Source organism: Puma concolor, chromosome A2 (genome assembly GCF_028749965.1).
Source record: "Puma concolor isolate L17-30 chromosome A2, mPumCon1.1.hap2, whole genome shotgun sequence".
Taxonomy (NCBI): Eukaryota; Metazoa; Chordata; class Mammalia; order Carnivora; family Felidae; genus Puma; species Puma concolor.
Genome location: NC_141668.1, coordinates 124,641,724 through 124,647,723, shown reverse-complemented (window position 1 = coordinate 124,647,723; position 6,000 = coordinate 124,641,724). Strand labels below are relative to the sequence as shown.

At 47.5% G+C, this 6,000-nt stretch overlaps 1 protein-coding gene across 9 annotated transcripts in view; it reads left to right on the top strand.

Annotated features, from left to right (window-relative positions):
- Positions 1–2,828: 2,828 nt before the first annotated feature.
- Positions 2,829–6,000, top strand: part of ITPR1 (inositol 1,4,5-trisphosphate receptor type 1) — a 328,509-nt gene continuing 325,337 nt past the window's right edge. For all 9 annotated transcript variants that reach the window (XM_086697546.1, XM_086697550.1, XM_086697547.1 and 6 more), the window contains exons 1-2: positions 2,829–3,056; positions 3,843–3,913. The gene's annotated coding sequence lies outside the window, so the exon portion shown is untranslated. The remainder of the gene's footprint in view (positions 3,057–3,842; positions 3,914–6,000) is intronic.

Here is a 6,000-nt window from a genome sequence, read left to right as displayed (position 1 = left end):
AAAAATATGTTCATCTATTCTACCATATGCCTGACACACATTCTATTACAATCCTTTTGCTTACAAACTTTTTTTTTTGGTACATATCTACTAAAATGTGCAGAGAAGTAGGCCTGCTGGGTAGGGGAGGAGGGAATACAAGTACGAATAAAATAGGATCCCTGTCTTCAGTGAAAGTTGTGGTCTAGGAGGGAAGACTGGATAAAGCAGTTAAGGGTCAAGTGTCCATGTAACTGGCTCTCAAACAAGACCACATTTTCTTTAGAAAACCCACATTAAAATTCCAGTGTTTCTGGAGTGACTGGGTGGCTCAGTCAGTTGAGCGTCCAACTCTTGATTTCGGCTCTGGTCATGATCTTGCAGTTTCGTGAGTGCAAGCCCTGTGTCAGGCTCTGCACCGGCAGTGTGAAGCCTGCTTGGGATTCTCTCTCTCTCTGCTCCTCCCCCATCTGTGCTGTCTCTGTCTCTCTCAAAATAGGTAAATAAGCTTAAAAAAATTCCATTGTTTCTGTTAGAAGCACCCGAAATAATTACCCTTTAGCATTTACCAGTTTTAATACTAATGAGTGATTCATTGAATTTGTTTGAAAAAGTAGAGCCAAAACCCCTTTAGAAACAGAACAAATTGTTTTCATAGGGGAAAAGAAGAAAGGGGACAGATGGGAAAGGTGTGGACCTTTTTGCTGTGACAAGATGCGGGTATTTCTTGATGATAGGGAGTGCTAGCTTCAGGCATTAAACATGACGCTCTAGTGCCCAGTAACAAAGGGCTACTGCTGAAAGGGAGGAGAGGCAAGAGTAAATACAATGAACATAAACTTTGTCTGCTCTGAGCATTGCCCATTCCTGGGCTGGTATTAAATGCTTATATGAGCAGATGCCTTGAATGCATATGTTTTCATTGGGGAGGCTGCGGAGGATAGTAGTTAATGTCTAGGGTTCTGGAGTCAGACAGCCCATCACCTATGTGATTTGGAGGACTTTGCTTAAATTCTCTGTGCCTCAGTTTGCCCATAAATAAAAAACAATTGTTAATAGGATTTGATGAGAAAATGTACACAAAGAGCTTAGAATAATGCCTGGCACATGCCATGTACTCAATAAATGTCAGTAATTATTATTAGTTTTGGCATTATTTTATGAATAATAATTGTTAGTTCTGGTGCTCCCCTAATTTGTTCCTCAAGTTTCATAAGACCGTTAATTCTGTCAAGCAATCCTGATACAAAGTTGGCAAAGTTCTAATGACTTTCTCCAAGATGGCAAAACTGGGGCAAAGAGATGAACATAACTTGCCCAAAGGCTCAGAGGCTGCTCCTAAAATGGGGAAGGAGGCCATTTAAGGCAGTGGTGATGGATTTCCCCAAAGACAAGGACTTAGTACAAGAACTAAGGCTGGAATTGGAATCCAGGCTGCACTACTTAATATACGGTGTCATCTTGGGAAATTACCTGATTTCTCTGAGCCTTTAGGCCTCCATCTATCAAATAGAGATAATATGCCCATGGTTGTTAAAACTCAATAGCATGATGCATGAAAAGTGCATGTGGTCTGGGTTCGGTAAAATCTGCCTCTCAAACTATTATTATTACTATTGTTGTTATAGCCACCATGTGGGACGGCAGGCAGTGCTTATCTGGGATGCTGTGGTGTGTTTAGGCTTACCACTATGCCCCAGCGCCTGGCACAGTGCCTGGCACCCAGCAGACATTCAGGAAACGTTTGTGTAAGGAATGCCTATCATCTCAGGAAGGGAGAGCAGCCGACTGACTTTGCCTCTTTGCTTAGCCCTTGCCCTCCTTCCAAAAGCCAAACAGCATGCAGCCCAAGAGCCCAGGCACATTTTAGCAGGGGGCAGCAACCCATCTCATCCCAGCCGCCGTTATCGGGGGCTGCCGGAGGGCGCCCCGCCTGAACGCGCAACATCGTGCCAGCAGCTGTCTCCGAAGCCCTAATTTTTCTGGCTTGCGGTTTATTTACTTAAGCATTTACAGCTCTGGGGAGCAGAGGGGCTGCTTGAAGCAAGGGTCAGGACCTAGGTCGCGGTTTGTATTTACTTTCTGCCTCCCAATCTCCGCGCCGGCGAGTCACAACTCGGCTCCTTTATTTTTGTGCACTGTAGAGGCTAGCGTTTCTTCATCTCCTGTGGGGCGAGGAAGAACACACGCGGCTCGGGGTGTCTCGAGCTACTTGCCTATGTCCCCTCCTGCGTAGATCATCCCTGCCAGAGTTCGTTTTCTATGCAAACCCGAGCAGGATGGAGCAGATTAAATAAAGACAACCTCGCGCCTTTAATCCTTGACCGCAAATACTGGCTTTTTTGTGCCCTGGATTTCTGAAATTCTTGGCTCAGGGACTCAAGGCGCGGGGGGGGGGGGTGGGGGGGGTGGGGGGGTGGGGAGGGTGCGTAACAGCTTGTAAAAACTTCCCAAAGCAGAAATCCGAGCTCCTACCCGCACCCCCCTCACCCAGAGATACCTGGATTCAAAGGAAAGGGGGCAGCCGGAGGAGGAGCATCCCCAAGGGTTGGGGGCGCCCCCCAGGGGTTGCTTTGGGTCTCGGGCTCCAGACCCGGCCAGCTCTCTGGTAAGAGGAGGATTCGAAGCCCGGACGCCCCGCAGGACGCCCCTCCCAGTCCCCGCGCGCTTCTATTCAGAGCCCAGCCCGGAGCCCAAGGGATTCTGGGACTCGTAGTCCTTCCCCGCAGCCCCAGGCGCCGCCACGACCTCGGACTCGGACTACATTGCCCAGGGAGCTTCCCGGCCTATATAAGCTGCCAGGAGCCGCTTCGATGTGCAGTAACCATGTGGATGTGCTGCTGAAGCGTTTCCTCAAGCTTGCTGGGGTGGGAGGAGAGGAGGAGGAGGAGGTGGTGGTGGAGGAGGAGGAGGCAGAGGGTGGAGAGAGAGAAAGCGCACGCCGAGAGGAGGTGTGGGTGTTCCGTTTCCATCCTAACGGAACGAACTCCCTGTTCGCGGACATGGGATTACCCAGCGGCTGCTAACCCCTCTCCTCGCCCTGCTCCCCCAGCCCGGCGTGGCTCCCGGGCACCAAGGTAGCGGCTGGGGCCGGGCAGAGGGCGCGGGGAGTTGGTACTGTCCCCCACCCCGGGCGCAGAAGTTTTTGCCCCGCTCTTGCAGTTCTTGGTGGATTTGCATGCACTTGCATACGTTTGGGGGTTCTTTTACTGAGGGCATTTTTGGGGTGTTCATTTTAGGCTGAAAAAAAAATCTCTATTCGAGTGACTGGCCTCGAGGGCTACCCATTCTGGACCGGAATGGCATTCCCCCAAATTGGAAACTGTTGCAGCAGCTGCAGGAAATAGTTTTTTTTTTTTTGGGGGGGGTGGCGGGTGTTGGGGGGGTGTCATATGTGAGTCCAATCAAAGAAATAATCTTTTAAAAAATGTAGCCCTCCCTCGACCTGTTTGGTTGGGAGAAAAATGCATGTGGGGGCCTCAGTGGGGAGGGTTTTAAAAAAAACGGAAGAAAACCGGGGAGCGCTGAGGGATGAAATGGGGACGAAGCTCACGCCCAATGAGGATGCGGGCTTCGGATACTTGGCCTAGGCTCTGGGAAACAAGTGCTTTGGGATCTGCCAAACACTTCCTTTAGTTCCAGCTTCCCCAGCACGTTCGAAGTTTTTGCGTGCCTAGTCTCACTTGTCAGTTACATACTGGAAATAAGTAAGCGGAGTTACCTAGAATCTTCGTGTCTTGTTTGGGGAAGAGGTGGGTCTCTCCAGGAAGGAGGTTAAAGAAGATGGAAGCTTGCAATTCGAAGCATTTCTGTTGGGGGCCGGCCTTCGTGGTCTTACACTCAGTTTCTTTCTTAATACTTAGGAGCTGACTACAGAGGAGCAGGATTCGCACAGCTGGCGTGTTTGGGCAACAGAGTGCCTGACCTCGGTCAGGTGAGTGTGAAGCCTGAGTGCTGTAGTCAATAATGAATTTTTGTTCGAAGTGTATTTTCTGTCCTCTTCTAAAGAGCCATGGGGATAGGAGTAGGAAAGAAATGGAAACTCCATGGCTTAGTGTCCAAAATTTGTCACTGCCTTTGGTGACAGCTTTAGAGAGCATTTGAGATACAGGGGGCAGTTCTGCCTAGCACTTTTGGCCAAGGCTCAGACTTAAAGCAGCCTGAAAGTTTATGAGAGGAGGGGGGAAAAGCCATTAAATGGAGCAATAAAAGGAATGCCCATTGGTGGCTGAGAATTGAACTTGCCTGGCAGCGTGCTGATGATTTAAATTCTGAAGGAGGCAGTACATTTCATCTGCCAAGATATGTAAGCAAAAATTAACTGCCTCTGTCTTTCAAAAATAGTCACTTTTTTCTTACTGTAACATGTGTTTAATCAGAGTAGGTTGGATTGCAAGAAATGAAAGTGGTTGCTGGCAGTTTGAAAGAATTAGTACTTTAAAAAGGGAAGTTAGTTCTTGAAGTATGAAAGAATAGTATCCAGTCCTTGACTTGAAGCCACCTGAATGTCAAGGAATCTGATGAGTCCCTCTTGTTTAGGTGCTTATTGTGGGATATGAGTTGAAGGCAGCATTTTTCTGTGAAGACCAGCAGCTCCTCCCCCCTCCTCCCCATGGTCATACTGCTCTTTAAGAAAGGGAGGTTTTAACAGCTGCATGTACAGCCCATTGCTGCAGATTTGGCCATCACAAGTTTTTTCTTACAAAATGGTCAGGAACAGGGTAAACGGGTGGAGGTCTGGGTCTCAGCAACTTTTTTAACCTTCTAAATATTTAGCTGTTCCCTGGGCTACAATCTTTGGGTTTTTGAAATTAGAAAATAAAAGGCAGACACTTCATTATAGTAGTATAGTGCTTTTGTTTCCTGTTGATAAGATCCTTAGGAGGGCTGGTGGAGTGGGAAACATTGGGATGTGTGGGCTGTAGTTCCTTCTTGGAGTTGTGTAGACCTTCATGGCTACCTGGGCGCTCAAAAGGCCAGGGAATGGGTTAAGTTCCTCTCTTTTGAGCAAGCTCTTGACAAGGAGAAACTGATTCACAGACTCTTCTCCAACTTGTTGCTAAAAATAGCACGGACACATTAAGTACTTGTAAGTCAGATCTAGAGCCATATATCACAGAAACTCTAAGTCAGGAACAGGTGAAGAAGTGGAGGTGTAGAGAGTGAAAACACTTGCCCAGTAGCTAGTACACAGTAGAGGCAAGATAGAACTCCAGGTTTTGGGACTGCACTGTGTCCGACAAATGCATTTAAGTTGGGTGGGAGAGGTGAGGGAAAAGCTGGAGAAATGGTACTTATTTCTGGTGATGAAATAACTCTTGTGTCCCAGCAGTGATGAGTAAATAGTAATACATTGATTTAAGAAGGAAACGATGTAGCTGTAGATGTAGGGATAAGAGTGTGGCTATTTGAGGAGGTGTTAGATGTTACCCTGACTGTGTTTTAGAGAGCTGTGTGCTGAAAGCTGAATGGGGAGAGTAAAAGAAATCAAACCACGAGGAACACTGTTCAGCCTTAGGTTCATCTCATAACTGAAATCCATCTTGATCATCTGCATCAAGGCATCTGTGCAGGTTAATAAAAGAATCAGAATTTCTCAGTCTGAATAATTCAGTAGTTTAAATTGCGGTGAGTCTAAGCTGTGAAGTATCGGTATGTTTTCATATACTCTTCAGTTTGGTTTGTGGACAGTTGTGTAGAACACTTTTTCATTTCTTTCTTGTGTGTGCATGAGTGTGTGTGTGTGTTGAAAGTACAGTCTGGGGGCGCCTGGGTGGCGCAGTCGGTTAAGCGGCCGACTTCAGCCAGGTCACGATCTCGCGGTCCGTGAGTTCGAGCCCCGCGTCGGGCTCTGGGCTGATGGCTCAGAGCCTGGAGCCTGTTTCCGATTCTGTGTCTCCCTCTCTCTCTGCCCCTCCCCCGTTCATGCTCTGTCTCTCTCTGTCCCAAAAAAAATAAATAAAAACGTTAAAAAAAAAAAAAAAAAAGAAAGTACAGTCTGTTCTTTAAATAATTCAGAAC